The following is a 21,578-nucleotide window of genomic DNA, read 5'->3' on the forward strand; positions in this document are numbered from 1 at the left end:
TTCTATAGTAAAACAAATAAAGTCTGTCCTTTGTTTATTCTAATGACAGCCTGGAGTATATTTAATACCTTTGCATAACATAAGAAGGCAGATCTATTTATACCACAACCCCTTGCTGAACCTTACTGCCATGTGACTTATAAGACTTTAGTGTGTAACATAAAGCTGTTGTGATTCTTGAAGCTCCATCGTGAGGAAACATGATATTCCTGCCAATTTGAAAGAAGGAGTGGTGGGCAGAAAACTGTGCACAGACGGTTTTACTGAGCGTGACACGATCCTCTGAAGGTCACCCATCCATGTAAATAATATGGCATCCATGAACACAAACACACACTCACAAACACACACAGTGCAGGGCAATAATACATACAGAGTATCAGATAAGAGCATGAATAAATCCATAAACATGCTGTGAAATATGAGATGAATATATGACCCAAGAGAGACAGTTCATGGTCATAAACACATATTGAAATCTGGATGACGTATACACACACACACACACACACACACACACACACACACACACATGAGTGGGACGTAACAAAGCCTTACTGGTCAGCAGTGGTGGAAAGTAACTAAGTACATTTACTCAAGTATTATACTTAAGTACAATTTTGAGGTACTTGTACTTTACTTGAGTATTTCCATTTGATGCTACTTTATACTTCCACTCCACTACATTTCAGAGGGAAATATTGTACTTTCTACTCCACTACATTTATTTGACAGCTTTAATTACTTTTCAGTTGGAAGTAGCATTAGCTGCTAATGCTAGCATGCTGAAGCTCCTTTCGGTAACTTTTCTGCACACATCACCTTCATAAGGCTGAGTATCCATATAGCATTTTTTCACCAGTGTCCTCAATTGTTCCCAATGAGGAGAGAGTGTATACAGCCGCATGCAGCTGCCTAGAGAAAAAACACTGCACCCAGTGTCTTTTTTCAGACTTGTAGGGCCTCACCAGGCCAGACCACATGTTTCTCTCATTCTAGGGAACAAAGAGTCATCAAGAGACTCAATCTCCCATGATGCCTCAGTGGTTCGCACCTAAGTGTGAAACTCTGGCCTTGGACCCAATGTCCAGCTAACAACTGGTCATTGTGACCTGTGGCCCATGACATCACTTTATCAATATAAGGGTTCATCACACATTTCCTCTTTCTCTCTGTGCTGCACTCCCGCAAGGCTGACAAAGATACCCTTCTGATCAGACAAGAACAAAGGAACAAAGACACCAGGTTTTTCTTATCCTGACCACTTGTTCATGTATAGTGTAAGATTAACTTACACTAACTAACATTACTAGCTTATAACCAGTTAACTACTGTAAGCCACGCTGCTTTTTTGAGAAGTAAGAGACAATCAAATCCCTTTTATCTCCCTGATCTGTGCTTCCTGCTCCACCGCTACACATAGGATCGGACAGAGATGTGATCCAGACCCAGCTAACTGGCCATGACAACAGGATCACACACACTCTGCCGCACCACAGGACCCGCTCAATGTAATCCAGTGGAAAAGACGGCCAAACACACATCTGATCGTTTACTAAGACGATCATCAAGTAAGGCTGACTTCTGGGCCGACTTGGTTATAAGACTGTGTGTTATTTTGATGCTAAATGATGTTTGATGTTACATGCTTATGTTTGATGCTACATGATATGCTTGAATGCAACATGCTTCTGCTGTGTTGTTAGATATTTTGTGAGAGCTCCGCTTGTTAAGCTGTGTTGTTTCAGTTGATATGACTCAGCTCTACTTTCGTGGTGGTTTCACCCAGTTAGACTTTGCATGACCCAGACTTTGCATGTTTCTCTCTCTCTCTCTCTCTCTCTCTCTCTCTCTCTCTCTCTTCCTTACTAACATTCACACACACAGAGTGAGCACCCGCAGTTCCTACTCAACTCAGGCCTGTGTAGGTACCAGATTGGCTCGGCCTGCCAGATCCGCTCAGGGTTCTGTGTTTACAGAAGACGTCCCACACAACAATTGGCTGTACGTCAGAGAGTGCACATATGCCATGACTGCCATTTAAATGAGCAGAGTTTGATTGTGCGATTGTTTATGTAGAGGTCCACGACTAATAAAATGTAAAGCAAAACTCTACATGTCATTTTTTCATATCTGTTTATACAGAGGACAAATTAAAGGAAAAAACAGCATAAAGTGTCTTAGTAAGGTGTTGGGCCATCATGTGGCATTGATTCTACAGTCTCTGAACTCTTCTGGAGGGATGAACACCATTCTTCAAAAAGATATTCCCTCATCTGGTGTTTTGATGGTGGTGGAGAGCACTGTCTAACACATCAGTCCAAAATCTCCCATAGGTGTTTAATTGGGTTGAGATCTGGTGACTGTGAAGGTCATAGCAGATGATTCACATCATTTTCATACTGATCAAACCATTCAGTGACCCCTCATGTCCTGTGAATTGGGGAATTCTGGAAGAGATCACTCCCATCAGGATAGAAATGTTTCATCATAGGATAAAGGTGATGACTCAGAACTACTTTGTATTGATTTGCAGTGACCCTTCCTTCTAATTCAGACTTATACTGGTTTTCCTTTTATTTCTCACTCATTCATCTAGTCCTCAATTTCTCTATATATGTGTGCGTGTGTGTGTGTGTGTGTGTGTGTGTGTGTGTTTTGTGCATAAATGTCTTGCTGCAGTGTGGGACTAATATTTACTAGAACAAATATCAATGCCAATATTTAGATCTAAAAACACATCTTTCTATAGATATTTTAAAAATACAATTCCAGATAAATATTTTTAATGTAGATTGTTAATATGTTTAGTATATTTAATGTGGACAATGACCCATCTGTACACAAGATTTTTTGTTTTTTTAATTCTTTATTTAATTCTGTGCTGGGCGTAAATGTACTGCTGCAGTCTGGGACATGGGCTGCTCCATTATTTATTAGGAAAAGTACAACAAATTCCATGTACAACCCACAAATGGAATTCAGTAAAGCAAAAATGCTGCAAAACTGTGACAAACCAGTAGTTTGCCCTGTCTTGACAGCGGAAACCTCAGTTGTGTCTCCAGCATTCAAATCTCCCACCAACTGTCTCCTAATACAGTATCCAGTATTAAGAGTCTCTCCTAGAATCCATGTATTCACCCCAAACCGTCATGGTACGGACCTGATGGTTTGGTGCATGCAGTTTTACAAAGAGTACTCTATGACCCAAACAATTACTGTCAAAATAGTTCAATAATCCACTCACTCCAACACATCCAACAATAATTCTAGAGCATGAGTCCCACCCGCAACATTTTGGCAGCACACCACTTAGCTGTAGCATGTATGCTAGAACCTGAAAAATGAATAAATTCTCCCCAGCAAGACGAGAGCTAACTCCACACAAACAAACACAACTCATGGCATTTTGTAAAGGACAATACTCGTCACTCATGTCAGGCAGCAGTGAACACAGCGGTACTGACATTTCTTTCAGTATGAGAATGTGGAATATGTAAATATAAGTCAAGGTTCTGCATTCAAACAAAAGTAAAGGTTAAGGTATCATCAGAAAAAAATATATGGTATATCAAAAATAAAAGTTCTAAGAGGGGAGACTTCAATATTTTCAGCCTATACTTTCTGATAAAGTGAAGAAGGAAAAAAAATAAAGAAATGAGCACAGAATGGCCAAAATAGGGAGAGGGAACAAAGAGAAAGAGAAATTAAATATCTGAGTATCAGTTTGAGTTTTACACTGAAAGTGAGGACGTTTCTGAAAAGTAAATACATTTTTTTTTTTGGCTTGAGGGTTCATTCTTGTCTTTGAAAACAGCAGTTTGACAAAACATTAACTCAAGGTCAACTTGTCCAAGATTTCATTTAGAGCTTTCAGCTGCATCTCAAGTGTGTTTAGTTGTCATGGAGATGGTTCAGTTATCATGTGAAGTAAGTATAGCACTTTGTCTATGTGAGACATGTGGTCATACAGGGAGGAGAGATTGCAAAAAATTTGTCTGGTCCTCTCTTTTTCAAAGGGCTATATGCGTGTAGTTGTGAGTCCTGGACAGACAGACAAGAACAGACATCTCTTACTCTCTCTTCCTCGCTGCCACCTCCTGCTAGTGTTAATAAGTGACACCTTACAGCTCTTCCTGACCACACACTTCTGGTCAGCCACAAAAACAACATTACTGAATAGACACTCTCCACTAACATATTCTGCAGTATGACGGATTAGTTGTAAAGAAACAGGCTCACATTTCTCACCAAGTGGTGAATTACATTTCTTGTGTGCCGTAATTGTGCCGTAAAACCAAAACAATGAGCTGAGAGAGACTAAAAAGCTCTGTAGAGCTGTAGAATTCTCTGTGGCTTTGTCACTGTGAGTGACCCCTTTAACATTACACATGTGATTTATTGTTAGCATACAGTAGGATTAGTGGAGCTTTAATGTGTAAAAATCAGACAAATTCCCCTTTAGGTTTACTGGCAGGGGAGAATATTATATTAATGAGCGTCCTCATAAGTATAGAAGTACAAACCTGTGTGTTTAGGCTGTGAAAGGCATCCCAGCCGCCGTCCATGCTCCTCCTCTGGGGCCATGAATAATGCAGAACTCACATTTTCATACCACTTCCTCTTCCCTCCTTCCAACTCTCTTTCTCCTCCTTCTCCACCTCCTCCTCATCCTCCCCCTGTGCTGTAGTAAAAATAGAACCTCAGACTTGCAAGCTTTCGCTCTGGTGTTTACACCATCATGACCCTCCCCACCGCTCTCTCTCTCTCTCCTGACAGTAGGGTTATTACTCTCATTCATCTCAGCCTGTTCTCTCTGTCCTCCATGGGGGCCAGAGCACAGAAACAAGAGAAGACGATGTCGGGCCAGACTGGGAGCAGAGAGGAGGTCCTCAGGTAGCATATAGATGCTTCATCTCCATATCTTTATGTGTCTCATAAAAATAGCCACTCGCCTCCTCTTGCCTCCCACTCCTCCTCAGCGTGCACTCTGTCTCTGCTCAGGGGAAACTAGGAGCTGCTCTGCCCAGACATTAAATGTAGAAACTAGATTGCACAGACAGAAAAATGAGATTCCTGCTCCATCTCTGTGGATGCAAAGCAGTAATAAAGTTCTTTGTCAGTGACTGCATACAGTCATCAGGGATGTAAGAGAGGGAAAACCAACAGAAAATTACTTTATCTAGGTTTTTATTCCGGAAAGTGAATGGGCCCACCTTTTTAGATCAGAAATATTCATCACATTGTAAAAGCTCATACTCAAATTTAGTGAAATCAAGTGATTTTTTTCTTAAATCATTAACTTAAAATAAATGAATAAGTATGTCAGTTTGAAGTTGAGAGCTTATTATGTCTTATTTTGGGTGCTTATATCTTATTTCCAGTTTTGTCCATTGTTTCCATTATGATTACATTTTTCTCTTCCATCTAAGTATAAATAACCCGGGGGTCTAATCATGTTTTTTGACCCCGTGTTTCCAGAACTCAGTAGTAAACATAGTGAGTACATTTGTTTCCAGATTGACCACAATCCCTTTTGCAATTTTTAATCAAATTTATTTGTGTTACATTTTCTGGCTGGTTAAATTCCAAATGAAATTAAATAGCATTTTCTCTCTACAACAGCCTCCATATCTGCTCTGTAAATCCTGTGCTCTCCTTGAGAAAAAAATCAGAAACCAAAAGCAAACCCCTGACAGGGACATTTATATTTTAAAGTCTGTGTAAAGGAAAATCAGAGATTTCTTTTTAAACACATTATACATGGTAAAAATAATTGCTAAAAACATGTGAAAAGACTGTGAACTATGTAGTTCTGAATTGCGGAGTTAGAGCGTTAAACTGTTTTTCACCATTTCTGTGTTCAGGATTTTTTCAGGCATAGAGGGGTTACTAGCATATAGCTATTACTGGTGAATGGGGCCATTTTCAGTCAATGTTAGTACTCAAAGAATTATTTTGAACCCAGCTGAGGCATCTGTTGACAGGTGGAGCAGTCAGCAGCTTCAGCTTCAGCACCAGCTGTGCGGCTGGGAGGTCCCCAGCCAGAGGGAGAGCATTTGCCGGGCAGCACTTCACCAAAAAGTACGACGTGAGAGGCTTTTGCTCCAAGGGTGATGGCCACAATGAAGCTGCTAAGGACTTTTCAGCAGAGAACTGAATAACATTAAGTGCACCGAACTCCATTGAAAAAAACGACAATTTAACATAACAATAATTGGTGATGGATCGCTTGTTAACTAGTCATTTAAGTTACATTTTTACTGAAACAAGTCCACATTTACCTACAAAATAGGTGCTGAATTAAACAGCGGCTCCTAACTTTATTTTTAAAATATCATCCATGATGCTTGCCTTACACCTACAAACACGGCCTATTTTCAATTGTGTATTTTTATGAAGGAGTTTGGTATGAACATTGTTAACTGTTCAGTTGGGTCGTGCTTTCAGTGCCTTTAGTGGACACGCCCCCAGTGTTTCAGAGCAGAGATTTTGAAACCTAATTTTATATACTTTGATGTTTTTTTTTGGGGGGGTGATTTTTTTTAATCATTGAAATTTGACTGTGTGGTTAATTACACATTTTTATTATTGCTTTACACTGACTTTAATTCTTTGGTTTCATGATGTCGTCCCCTTGTTTTGCATTAATTCAATGAAGTACCGTTATGTTACCCATCTATGTAGATGGAGTCCTTATTTCAATGCAGCATATTAAATCTTGAATAAAGTGATAACATGGTGTTCTATCATAGACAGAGCAGACGGTCACACTGAGCCTGATTGCATCCTGCTACATAACACAAGAGCCACAGATTCTGAACAACAACCCACATTACCTTTCTGCTAAAGTCTCCTTCTTATCTAACTTAGAATGAGCACATGTCTTGTCCTGCAGCTTGTTGAACAAGCCACCACACTAATATTTACTGGGGAAATGTGCAGCACTAACGCAGGCTAAGTAGTTAATTAGCTGCTCAGCTGTAGCACATTAAACAGCATATAAACGTGCTTGCAAATGTCACTTCAGACCAGTTAGATGCTGGTTTGGTTGTTGCTCTTCAATACGACTTGTAGCTGCAGCAGTTTGTTTACTTGGTCTCTGTTCTGTATGGTATAACACCAGCAGCCTGCCAGTTAATGTCAATCAAAAAAGACATCCAAAGGCCCCCCCCCCACCCCCTCCGCCAGATGAGACAAAAAGTGTTTCTGATATTTCTCCAATGACAGGCTACATTGAAAATCATGTTGACATTATTTTTGACAGCAAAAAGAGATGACTAAATGTGAATTCAGTTGGAGTTCAATACCTTTTCACAGCTGAATAATTTGAAGTGAGGAGCAGTCTGGTCCTTCTATTACAATAAACATTTTTCATTTTAAACTTTGGAGAGATGAAAATTTCAGGCATATTAAAGTTTTTTATTTTATTATCATTTTGCTTTTACTTTAATAGCTGAGAGTAGAGACAGACTGTCCCAATAATGTGTATATTCATCTGAAAAATTGGAACTTCAATCAGTTGAGAACAGTTTTCATTCAAATATGAAATGTATATTATTTATTGTGTCTTTAATGCTTCATTCATTAACACATAAAACTCCTTCATGGATCATTTACTGCACATCTTTGGACTTATTTAACATTTGATATCATAAATAAGCTATTTAAACTATGAAAGGGTTATAACAGCTTCTACACAGCAGAGATCAGTCTAGTTTGTGAATACTCATATAAGGTTTTAAGTGAGACAAAGTGGAAATTATAAGATATGGATACACTCCATCGAGAAAGGTCTCTGCTGTCTTCTTTTCATGTCTCCTCCCTCACTCTTTTAAAGGTCACAGTGGGAACATGGAGAAGCTAGATGAAGCAGACATAATGAGTGTATTTGAATGTCCTCCTATGATCCATATTGAAGAGGTGTTGAAGCGAGGCTCCTGCCGCAGGATTCCCTTGACACAAACACGTCATAAAGCAGACTTGTGCCTGAGAAAGACATAATGTTGAACTGTGACTTCAGGTATGTTGGCACAACTCTAGACGAGTGTGTTTGTGTGCTGTGCTGCAGACAGAGGAGCGTAAACTGTAAAACCTCTGACAGTCTGCCACTGTTTATACCCATAAATCAGTGCAGAAAAAGAAAAGAGGGAGAGGCATGGTAGACATGAAAGAGAGAGAGGGTGAAAATAAAGTAACAAATAGGGCCAGAGACCCAAATCTCTTTCAAGGTGACAATATTTTTGAAAAAGTGTAGGCTATGTCATACAAAATATGATAATAGATTGGTGTGACAGGTGTTGCTGAGTCACAGCTTTGTCACAGCTCATGAAGTGCTCAGCTCAGTTAGATGTGTAGATGATCTTTGATATCATTTCAAGGCTACTTTCTTGGCTTTTGTTCTGTCCCAGTTTTGTATCTGTCTGATGAATAAAGAGGACCCTCGAGCTCTTCGAGTTGCCCAATATCTTTGTCCAGTAGTCTCCATTTTAGCACAGTGACAGGTAGGAACATGATGGACACAACACTACAAGGGCAAATTATGGGATGTGAATTTCGTCAGCTGTTCATGTCAGTGACTGTATGCACCTATAAGCAGGCAGTAGAGCTGTCATTTTTACAAAAACCCAGTTCAAAAGAATAAGAACTAGCATGTAATTCATTTGAATTAAGTCGTGTGCAACATAGGCTGATCCTAAGTTACTGTCAGAGTTTGATCTGTTTTTGATTTGTTGTCATGGTAACATTGCTATAGGGCAGCAACAAAGCCTTTACTTTATTAATGATTTTTCCATCTATGGTGTAGAGCCCAAAATGCAGGTTTGGTGTCCTGCTATCCATTGAGCACAAGTTCAATTTTTCATCAATGAAGAGTACAATAGTCCTTTTCACTAATATGGCAATAGGGCATTCAGCTCAGAATGACAGTACCTTTTACAAATATCTCCCAATGGAGAACATGACATGGCCTGTTTGCCAAATCGTTACAGATTGATCATTACATTTTGGGTTTTTTTGGAACAATAGCTCGACAGAAAAAAGTGATAGCCTGGCCTTATGTGTACCACTGTTTTAGTATACATGCTACTTAGCTAGAGTAGTATGTAAAAAAAAAAAACTGGCTTTTCTGCTGTTTGTGTCTGTTTTGGAGTAGTTCAAGGGTCTAATGCCATGGATGCATGGATGTGGACATTCTCACAGACATGAGCTGATAATGAAAGTCTTCCAAATTAAATGACAAAATACATTGTTTGACACTCCAGAACAACACATAGGAGCGTTTACTAATCTGGCACCCCTGACAGGAGTAATTGTAATACAACCTAATGAATAATGTAAGTTCCCTTACACATCCTCACCTGACATAACGCTGGGCAGCAGGTTCGTGCTAAAACTTCCTGCATATTTGATTTGACTTTCTGGTGTGACGTACTAATGGGTTCCGCCTCAATGGCACTCGCTCTTGAGCTGCAAATTTCAAAATTTTAAATAACTTAAAAAGACAGAGGAGATAGAAATTAGTAATTTTACAGCACAGGAGGGCCCACCATCACCTTAATCCACCCAAAAGCTGATTTTTCTCTGTTTTCCACAATACCAGCCCTTTAAAAAACAATGATGTTTTATGATGTGATAATGCTGTGGTTAAAGTCTGGTTAGGTTTAGGGAAAATTCAGGGTTTGAGTTACAATAATCACTTTGTTAAGGTTAGAGAAACACGTGGTGTGGGTTAAAGTTACTACTTCCTTAAAGTTAAGCAACCCTCGTCATCATTGCTACAATAATAACCACAATGATCACTTTGTTAAGGTTAGAGAAACACGTGGTGTGGGTTAAAGTTACTACTTCTTGAAAGTTAAGCAATCCTCATCATCATGGCTACAATAATAACCACATGGTTAAGGTTAGGGGACTTTCGTAGTCATGGTTTTTAAAAAACTGTCCTGACCCTCTGTTGGAAATGTGACACTGGTACACTGTCAGGTTATAACATGGATGTATAGTATTAAGGAGAACTGGCATCCATTCATTCCTATGAAAATTGCTCAGTGCCACATGAAGCCAGAAAAAGTCTGCCGTGTCTCTGCCACTCTTCCGCTGGCTTCCTCATGTTTCCACATTTTTGGGCCCATAGAGCATGGCACCAGAGTACTTCTCCAGCACATCCAAGCCTAACTAACTTCCAGCTAACTTCCGGTTTACTTGAATGGGGATAATATAATTTCTTCATTCAGCTCTTTTAGACTCTCTAAATGTTGTTGGACCAAATGGATCACATTCTGTCAATGAAACACCGCTCCTTTTCAAATTATTGTGTATGAGGAAAATGCTTTTTGGGCCGGTGTGCATTGCTGGTGTGACAGAAATGTAATTACACCGTTATGTTAATTTGGCTTCACAGCCTCGGCACTGTTCCTAGGGACTTGGGTTATAACCACCATTTACCCCACCTCCTCCAAATGACGAAATTTGTCAGCTTATATAGACATCATCTCATTACAGTCTTGGAAAGTGAGAGGATGCCTGAGGAGTGGAGAAGAAGTGTACCGGTACCACTTTTCAAGAATAAGGATGATGTGCAGAGCTGAAATATCAACTCATGGTTTGGGTTACAATGAGCAACAGTATGGTTTCATGCCAGGAAAGAGCACTACAGATGCAATGTTTCCTTTGAGAATGTTGATGGAGAAGTATAGAGAAGGTCAGAGGGAGTTGCATTGTGTCTTTGTGGATCTAGAGAAAACATATGACAGGGTGCCGAGAGAGGGGGCGTGGTATTGTTGGGAGTGGCAGAGAGGAATAGACGGATGACAAATCAAAGGAAAAACCGGTAGAGGCATGAATGCTTGACCCCTACAGTGAGGGGATCTGGTGGCTCTGTTTTGCTGTGGGGGATGGCATGGTTTGGGTCCACTTCTCCCCTTTGAAGGAAGGGTCATTGGAAATCAATACAAAGTTGTTCTGGGTGATCATCTTTATTCTATGATGAAACATCTCTATCCTGGTGGTCTCTTCCAGGATGACAATGCCCCCACCCATAGGGTACGAGGGGTCACTGAATGGTTTGATGAGTATGAAAATGATGTGAATCATATGCTATGGCCTTTGCAGACACCAGATCTCAACCAAATTAAACACCTATGGGAGGTTTTGGACCAATGTTTTAGACAGCGCTCTCCACCATCATCAAAACATCAAATGAGGAAATATCTTTTGAAAGAATGGTGTTCAACCCTCCAGAAGAGTTCCAGAGACTTGTAGAATTAATACCAAGGTGCATTGAAGCTGTTCTGGCAGAACATGGCGGCCCAAAATCTTACTAAGAGACTTTATGTTGGTTTTTCCTTTAATTTGTCACCGTCTATATGTAAGACTGCTGCAGGATATGTATGAGGGCAGTGTGACAGCAGTGAGGTGTGTGGTTGGAGTGACAGATGGGTTCAAGGTGGAGGTGGGTTTACATCAAGAATCAGCTCTGAGCACTTTCTTGTTTGCAATGGTGATGGACAGCTTGATGAAATCAGGCAGGAGTCTCCGTGGTCTATGATGTTCGCTGATGACATTGTGATCTCTACCGAGAGTAGGGAGCAGTTTGAAGAAAAGGAGATGTGGAGGTATGCACTGGAGAGAAGTCGAATGAAAGTCAATAGGAGCTAGATGGAATACATGTGCATGAATGGGAGGGAGGACAGCTGAATGGCGAGGATGCAAGGAGTAGAGGTGGCAAAGGTGGATGAGCTTAAATACTTGGGGTCAACTGCTCAAAGTAACAGGGAGTGCAAAAGAGAGGTGAAGAACAGAGAGTGCAAGCAGGGTGGAGTGTGTGGAGAATGTGATCTGCAACAGTGTCAGGAGTGATCTGCAACAGAAGGGTACCAGCAAGCATGAAAGCGAAGGTTTACAAGAGGGTAACATGACCCACTATGTTGTATGGTTTGGAGGCAGTGGCACTGACGAAAAGACAGGATGCAGAACTGGAGGTTTCAGAGTTGAAGATGCTTAGATTTCCATTGGGAGTGACCAGGATGGACAGGATTAGGAATGAGTATATTAGAGGGACAGCTCAGGTCGGATGGCTTGGAGACAAAGCAAGAGAGGCGAGATTGAGATGGTTTGGATATGTGTGGAGGAGAGATGCTGGTTACATTGGGAGAAAGATGCTGAAGATGGAGCTGCCAGGCAAGAGGAAAAGAGGAAGGCCAAAGAGGAGGTTTATGGATATGGTGAGGTGAGACATGCAGGTGGTCGGCACGACAGAGGAAGATGTTGAGGACAGGGAGAGATGGAAATGGATGATCTATGCTCTGGCGACCCCTAACAGGAGCAGCCAAAAGAAGAGGATATAGACATCATCTCCATGACATTACACCACTGCTCCAGGTCATAATTACAACAGCCAGTAAATGGCATCTGTCTCTCAAACATAACTACATGTTTTTTTGGGCATCTGACATTATGACTTATTGTGTAATTTTCCTTGGGGGGACAGTCTCATTTAAACAGATTTCACTTTCTGATGAATATCACTTTCCACAATGTTTTTTGTTTTATGAACACAATCTGCTGTCTGGCAATTTCCTCTCATGCAGTTGCAGAATGTATGCACATGTCAGAGAATGGCTCTTTTTTAATTAACTTACTTGTTTAAACACTGTATGTTATACTATCAAGCTTTTACAATGTTGTTAGATAATACTGTATGACTGGATGGTCGCTATCAAAACAGAATAAAAATTTGATCACAGAAGAAAAAAAAACAGACAACATGATAGAAAGTGCTTATCAGTCAGCTTTTGTTCTTGGTCAAGCCCCTTGAAATGCAATACATGTCATCTGTAATGATTTTTAAGGTTTGCCAGTAACTGATTGTGACTGGTTCAATGGTTTCAATGTTGTTCCCCTTTTCTCTGTAAAAAAAAAATGCTACTCACATCCCTTTTGCTCTGAACCATGTTATTTTTGAGAGTAGATGAGAGTGCCAGAGTGGAAGAGATTCAAATAGGCCACTCAGGTGCACTTCAACCAGTGAATAAGAAACTGTGATGCAGCAAATACATTGTGGAGACTCCAAATCCATGGCTTTATTTGAAAGGGAAACAGAACAAAACCAAATCATGTGAAAGAAAACACACATTATAACAGACTGAAACATGCTGATACAAGTGTTATTGTGTTATACTCTCAACAACAAGTGTTGTTCAGAGTATCAAAGTGCTGTTTTCGGACCCTTTGTGAATATGAAGCATATCGCAGACAGACTGTCACAGCTTCTCTTTGACCGTTCCCCGTGGCAGGTTTTTTAAATTACCCCCTGGACATTCTGCCGTCTCCAAAGCTTTTCAAAGAGCTTTAAGTTTGGCATTTGATTCCCTGATCTCCTTTTCTTTAGACGTGTCTGTGTTTCTTTCTTTTTTTTCTCTCCTCTTTCATGCAGAGCACCTTGGCTGCTGAAAGAGAGTCCACAGTTATTCAATGTGAAGGGAGATGGCATGCTGGCAGAGGAGGAGGAGAGAACAGAGGAAGAGAGGAGAGGAAAAATAAGTGGAGGAGAAAGGAAAGGAGGAGAGGAGACAAGGGGACAATTATAAAAGAAATGAGATAGAAGGAAGGGAGGAGAGGAGAGAAGAGGAAAGAAGGTGGGGTGGTAAAAGAGGAGAGGAGAGGAGAAAGTGAGGGAGGAGAGGAAAGAAGGAGAAAAAAAAAGAATAGATGAGCACATGAAAGGAGAGGAAAGTATATAAAAGCAGGGGAGAAAAAAGAAATGCATAGAAGAAGAAAGAAGAAGAAGAGAGAGGACAGGAGGAGGATGAGAAGCCAGTCGTTCTTTACCCAGGGGGGAGGCACAGCGGGGGGCGAGGGGAGGAGGGGGGCTGTTCATCCCTCTCTCCTCCAACTGAGCCTCCTTCCTCAAGGTCAATCACACACACACTCAGGCAGGCAGGTTGGCAGACATGGTACACACCAACACACACACACACACACACACACACACACACACGCACACACACAGGCAGGCAGGTTGGCAGACATGGTACACACACACACACACACACATTCAGTCGAGCTCAAGTAGAAAAGACGCCTTCTGCCTGCTTTTCTCTCTGATTCTCTGTACCAACCAGCCAAGTCTCAGTCAACCATCTGGAGATAGAAACACCATTCTTCCCACACACACACACACACACACACACACACACACACACACACACACACACACACACACACACGCACACACGCACATTGTGTATTTATGATAATAGACCAAATGCCTCTATTGATTCTTTCTCTTTCTGTGTCTGTGAGTGTGTCTGCATGTAGGATCAGTTTTATTTCTACATAGAGAACAATCTTCCCTCCCCCTCTAACATATTCCTCCTCTCCAATATTGGTCCAAATCTCACTATTTCTCCATTTTAGTGTGTAATATACGGTCTGTTATTGAGATCTAAAAATCTTACCCTCATAGCCTTCCCTACTCTGCCCTTGTTTTGAAACAAACACCTAAAAAATACCCCAAATAAAATGCTTATACCTCCAGAACCACTCTAATTATACACACAAACAAGATCTTGCCAGAAAGGTAGCTTTCACAGTTTCTTGTGAAAGTGTCAAAAACACACCGAGTGTTATTGAAACTGAGCAGCAGGGGTCTGAATCTGGTGAAAATGGGGAAAAAAAAAACTTGCCTGCCTAAAATGCAGAACACAAACACAGAGGTACTATTGTTCATGAAAAATATAAAACTTGAACATGTTGTGAAATATTAGGTTTGCAGTAGAATACTCACCTGTTTGCCCTTGTGTTAGTTCCCTGCCTAGTTTTGAAAGCAATATTCAATTTTATATATTTGCAACTTTATAACAACAAGTATGGAGATGTTGAAGGACTGCACTCTGAATACTCAACAGTCACAACAATTTTAGACACTATTTCCTCATTCACACCTGTAACTAACATGATCTGAATCTGGATATCTTACTGAGATATGTGTAGCACTCGTTGCATTGTTCTACATTTTTCTGCGGTCAATAGAGATTCAGTCGTAATTATTGTTGTGATTATTATTGTGTTGGTTGTAGTTGTCCTTGTGGTGACGACACATCTACTTGACCAATCACGATCAACGGCACTGCCAGCAAACCCCTGAAAGTACCTGGAACTTGTATTTACTATAGTCTTTGGAGCAGTGCTCAAATTAAGTTAAGTGTAGAACCCGAGACAATGGCTACTTCTTGTTACGTTCCTTCAGTAGAAAAGGGTTTTTAGAAAGTGCATCCAGAACATCCAGTGTCAGTACTCTTTGTCATACAGTAGATTCACCAAATCTCCAGACCTACACTGGAGGGATGAACTGTTTCTCCAATCATAGTGTTGATGATGTAGTGGATTACTGTCTAACATAGTTAGTCAGTTGGGTTGAGATGTGATGACTGTGAGGGCCACTGTATATTCACATTATTCTCACACTCGTCAAACCATTCAGTGAGCCCTTATGTAAGCATGTCTCATGTTTCTCCACTCATTTATTCTGTTTTTTCCATTAATTTGTCACCTGTTAGTCTATTTTTATCTGTAACTTTCTTCAGCTTTCTATGACTGCAGTATTCCTACAGCTTACGGTGATTCAGAATTTTCAAATTATAATATAGCATTTAAGCAGTGGCAGAAAAAACTGCTTCAGTGGTGTTTTATGTAATTAAGTGAATGTCGAATGGTTGATGACTATACTGTAAAAACAGGAAACAAGCAAAAATCAGCATTGTTGAAACCTCTAATGGGACATAAAGAACAGCCCCTCCACCCCCCTGTAAAATATTCCTCCTCTCCTCTTCGGGTTAAAATTGTCTCTCCCCTCAACCCCCTGTCTCTCCTGGGTTTTTTTTATATCTGGCTGCAAATTCATTGCTGTTCATTACCCAGGCAGGGTCAATTCCCCAAACAATGTGTTTGGTGTCACAATAAAAAGGGTGTTTTTTATGGCATGTAGCAGTAAAATGCTATTAAACAGATAAAACACCAGCAACGAGCATCAGGAGGATTATAAAAGGAATTGCCTTGATAAACTCCACATATCTGCGCGATGACACACTAGCAGCTCTCTTCTCTCTGTCGCTGGGGAGGGGGGGTGGGGGGTGGGGGGGGGCAGACACTAAGGACCGCATGGTCAGAGGCTTTACACAGCTCTACAGCGCCACTATGGGGGGAAGTTAAAGACAGGCTGCCTTTCTGTTCTGTGTCAAGCTCTGGGTCCATGAAAGAAATAGGAAAATATTATCAGATTATATGTGATGTTTTCCAGTCTGAGGCTTGAAAGGAGAAGCAGATGGACTTTAAAAAAAAAAAAAAAATGTTACTTCAGAGGGAAACATTTTGCATCTCAGTTGTAAAAGCTGCTACATTTTCAGGTCTTAATGAATTGATTTCTCAGTATCAGTGCAGGCTCTTTGTAGAAATCCTTTCATAATTAGCCAGTTGCTGCAGTTTTAGTTTGCGTTGCATTTTTTGGATTGCTGTTTCTTGTACTTCTGTGTACATTATGGTAAATTGTCACATTTCAATGAGAGAGTTTCGTACTATGGTCAGAAAGACCATTGGCTATTTTTGAACATATCTATCTACATGCACATTAGTATATATTTTTAAAATGTATTGATCTCATCATTAGTTTATAGTGCAATTTAAAGACCCCCCCCCCCCTAAACTCATATTTTCAATGTGCACAGAGAACAGCTTTTCAGTGTAAAACTCTGCACGTACAACATTCTGCACGTGAAGCTCAAACATCCAACTGTAGGAACAGGAAGAAAAACATATTTCTGAGTGAAGTCTTCTTATCATTGCAGTTGAGCGATGGGGAGTATTGCACTAAGGTTTCAACCTTATCATTATCACAAAGCAAAAGACAAGCATCAGTGAGTTCATCCTAAAAAGATCTTCGAGGTCCCTATAAATGAGACACTTCAGCAGCTGCATCTTTGGGTTTAATGCTTACTGTATTTGTGTTTGTTATTGATGGTATGTATTCCAGTGCACAGAATATTCTGTACACCTGCAGATCTCATTAGTCATGTGTGCATTAAATTGGTGTTATACTGCCTCCTGGTGGTTACAGTGAGACTGATATCACATGTATTTGTCCATAAAACAACTTAAACAAATGTATGTGTTCACAGACACTGTGGTGCACATGGACAGATGAATAGTGTTGAGTATAGTGATCTCCTTAAACCTCCATCTCTAGCTCTCAGAGTACAGGGCTGCTGTGTGTCCCCAGAGTTGAAAAAAGGTCAGCAGGCAGCAGAGCCTTTGCTTTTTATGGAATAATCTCCCTGCTGACATCAGACAATCTGACTCCATTGAATCATAATGAATTTATCAAGCTTTCATTTTAAAAACCTTGTCTGTCCTGCTGACCAGACTATCAATTATTGCAACTGTTATGACAACGATTGCATCTCTGAAACCTTCTGTTTGTTTGCTGTCCACAAGCACATGAGCAGCTGTGTGCCCCTCTCTCTCTTTCTCTTTTCTCCCTATTTTCTCCTCCTTGTCCTCTCTTTTATCTCAGGTGTCTGCTCACTGGACCATTGGCCGTCTGGGAGAGGGATCTCTCCTCTGTTGCCCCTAATGAGGTTTCTTCCATTTTTTCCCTGTTAAAGGTTTTTTAGGGAGTTTGTCCTCATTCAAATCGAGGGTCTAAAGACAGAGGATGTTATGTTGCCGTACAGATTGTAAAGCCCCCCTGAGGCAAATTCATGATTTGTGATATTGGGCTATACAGACAAAAACTTGATTTGACTTGACCAGAGCTGGTTAATGATCTCTCTCTGCATTTCCTGTTGGAAACTCTACTATATCTACCAAATAAAGACTATATATATATATATATATATATATAAATATATTGAAATAACTCTATATTAGTGCATGAGCCAGATGGTGTCACGGTGGTGTAGCGGTTAGCACTGTCACCTCACACACAGTAAAATGGTCCTGGGTTCTAACCTGCTGAGCATGTACTACCCGTGTCTGCATAGGTTTCCTCCAGGTGTTCCAATTTCCTCTCACAGTTCAACCACATGACTAGATTCCCCATGCATATAGGTGTGAATGAGTGTCTGGCAACCTGTCCGGGGTGTACTCCACCTCTCCCCCAACATGAGCCAGGATGTCTGCAGCCTCTAAACCATGAACATGAGCACGTAGAGCATTCCAATAAGAACTCTACACATTGAGAGTATCCCTCTGCAATCTCCCTGAATGATGGGCTGTGCTTCCTACTGAAATCAAAGCTTGTTCCTGTATGATTGAGCCTGTAAACTGTAAATCAAGAGAAGATTCTTCATTGAACACTCAAAGGGCATTCTACTTTAAATTCCTATTTATAGTGTAGTAGCCGGTACACTGTATTCAGGGTCAGAACAAAATAAATAAATACATAAGTAAATTTTGTTCAAAATATTACTTAAAAAGGTCAAAGTCAAGTATTATCAACAACATGTATATTTATATCTCTTCAAGGTGGAGATCACTTTAACTTTCTATTTACTGCAGGACTGTTTGATGTAACTCCCCTCATTGAGACCTGCTGATAGACGTAACAGCGGAGCAGATGAGAGAGACTGAGATAGCGACTATAACTGACCTGCTCGCTGGTATTTGACATGTTTTGTTTTTTTCTTCCCAAAAACAAATAATTTTAAAAATATTTTTATGAAACAAATATTCGTAAAAAAAACCCCACTGTTTGTGCTTTGCCGAATAATTTGTATTCGGGCAGACACCCCTAGCATACAGGTGCAAAAGAAATAGAAATATTTGAGTTAAGTACAAGTTAAGCTTAATTAAGCATAACACTTGTGTAACTGTACTTAGCTACATTTGACCACTGATAAGGAAGCTGGTGATTGCCATGCAACTTCTCTGACATGAACTGCTCACTGGACCAGCCAGTGAGGAGTAACTACATTCATTTACTCAAGTGAGGTGAGATTTTCATTTCTACTCCACTAAATTTGCAAATCAAAATTACAGATACAGAATATTTCAACTGATTCAATATGATGCATTATTATATAAACAGTGAAGCAGTGCCAGGTTGTTCAAATTATAATTAATCAATTTAAAAAATTATTAAAATTAACATTACATATCAATGCATCTGTAATAATAATAGTACAAGTAATAATTTAAAAAATAATATAATGAGTAAAACTATGCAGTTCTTTGACTTGTAAGGGAGTATTTTCATTTATATCTGAATATATTATATCTGATTTGAATACTTCCATCACTGGGTCTCTTTCAGTCAATTGTGTCCTCATGCGACCAACCCAAGAACTTCTCTCAAAACACCTGGCAAGGCCAATGAGAGTGTCGCAGAGTGTCACTCTATTTGCACTTCACCTCACTCAACCTGACTATTGCAAGACCCTTGCTAGTGATTTAATTGTCTAACTGGAGGTGAGCTTGCTGCCTACCCAGAGCATTGCTATCAAGATTTGTCCCTGTGCTGTGCTTGTTTAGCTTGGCAACTAGCCGAGCAGTCTTCCACCTCTCCGGGGAATAGTGAGAGAGATGAATGGGCCAGGGCCACTGTTTTGTTAACCCTGTTAAAGGGAAGGCATTTCCAAAACAACATCTTGCTCATTGGGTTGCATCCTTACACCTTTAGGGGAGCACGGACGCCCAGTGAGATGCAGGCACACTCCACAAGGGGCATGGCTGTGTCTTGGGTGCTTTTTAAAGGTGTTTGAGGGGAAGACATCTGCTCTGCTGCAAGCTGGGCTTCTCCACATACATTCATGAAGTTTTATTGCCTAGATGTGACATCCCAAGATGTTACTCAGCCTATGCTCTCAGAGGGAAGGTGATGTGAGTAGCATCGCTATATAGTGAGATGCTATGATTAGAATTTTAAATCTTCAGTCCACTCACATCACAAAACATATATTCTCACTTACACTTTTTGGTATCCATGCAGATAGTTTCTGTTGTATGTGCAGAGGCTTCGATATCTGCCTTGGTCACCACTATGTCCCAGCTGTCCAAATGTGACAGCTCCAGTGTCTCTCCCTTTGGTCCTGTGGTGTGTGTTTGTGTGTTCCAGGTCCTTGGATGGGTGGAGCTGAGGTGCCATTGAGTACTAACTGGAAACACCTGGCCAGTGTCCCAGAACTTACTTAAGCCTGCCTGTCCTAATTCCAGCTCTTTGATCTCTTCCCCATTTAACCAACCTTTTTGGTTTTGTTTTACACATGCACCTCAAATTAGACAACGCATTCATATCTATGATATCTGCCTCAGTCACCACTATGTTCCAGCTGTCCAAAGCACGAAATGGAAAGAAAATCCATAATTAATAATTTCCACTTTGGTCCCAAAAAACTGTACGGCACTGCGCCAAACACGCAACCATATTCCACAGTGAGTCAGCTTGTGAACAACTGAGCAGTGCAACATCTTAAGGTGAAGTCAGTGCTTCTCTGAATAAAAATGACCTCAAACCAAGTCAGAGACTAGAACTCCTGTATGACAAACTAGATTTAATAATCAGATCATGTTCGTTTGCCAAAACATTAAATTCCTTGCTACCACAGAGGTGGAGTGTTAATCCCTTCTTTTTTTCAAGTTAACTTTAATTCATCACATGAAATTGCCTGTACAGTTTACACAGTCACAATCTTATCAAAGAGTTGCAGGCACGCCGTTACAATGTTTAACAAACCATTTCATGTTGCAATCAGTTAGGTTTTCCATGTGGGCACCCACCCACCACCCTCCCATGCCACCCTGTGAATACCTCTTGCTACCCCATGTAAACTACTCTAGATCTGCTACAGGCATAGACTGTAAAAAATATGGACGTAGTCACCGTGACGTCACTAATTGGTTTATGAAGTGCTGTTTTAAAGCCTCGAGTGTAGCGATTTGACCATCGCCATCTTGGATTTGGCCGTCACCATGTTTGATTTTTGGAGCCAGAAGTGACCATATTTGGACGAGAGGGTGGAGCTGACCACAGTGCTAGCTGCTAGCTCTGTTGGCATGGTGCATTTACAATCTATGGTTAACAGTGATCATGCTAATGCTAATGCTAATTTTCGCTAGCGAAAAACAGGCCTAAAACCATTAAAACAAAATGTGCTCACTGGTAAAACTGATCATCCAACTCATTGATTGGTCTTTTATTAAAACCAAACACTGAACAAGACTTTTTTTAGGCGATCACAATGTGACAATTAACTTGAAATGAAATAGCAGCAGCTACTCATATACGCAATGGTTATGTTACGTCAGCAACGTTGTTGCCGTGGTAGTGACTTGTCAATCACAACGTAGCCGCGCCCTAAAGCATACGCTGCTTTATCATCTATTTTATTCTAAATGGGGCCATAATTTACTAAATGAACATCATGCTGTATTGAAGAAGACTTGAAACCAGCGATTGAGATCATAAACTCATTAGGAAGCAGTTTACAAGAGAGAAGTAAGGTCATTTTCTAATAGACTTCCATACAATCAGACATGTTTTTGCAGCCAGTGGAGTCGCCCCCTGCTGGCCATTAAATAGAATG

The 21,578-nt window shown here is 40.5% G+C and overlaps 1 long non-coding RNA gene across 1 annotated transcript; it reads left to right on the plus strand.

The window, feature by feature from the left end:
* Window positions 1-215: 215 nt before the first annotated feature.
* Window positions 216-2,040, plus strand: LOC121906997. Its single transcript, XR_006098780.1, has 3 exons — window positions 216-301; window positions 1,424-1,571; window positions 1,888-2,040. It is a non-coding gene; the product is annotated as an uncharacterized LOC121906997 (long non-coding RNA).
* The last annotated feature ends 19,538 nt before the right edge of the window (window positions 2,041-21,578 follow it).

This window comes from Thunnus maccoyii, chromosome 11 (genome assembly GCF_910596095.1).
Source record: "Thunnus maccoyii chromosome 11, fThuMac1.1, whole genome shotgun sequence".
NCBI classification, from domain to species: domain Eukaryota; kingdom Metazoa; phylum Chordata; class Actinopteri; order Scombriformes; family Scombridae; genus Thunnus; species Thunnus maccoyii.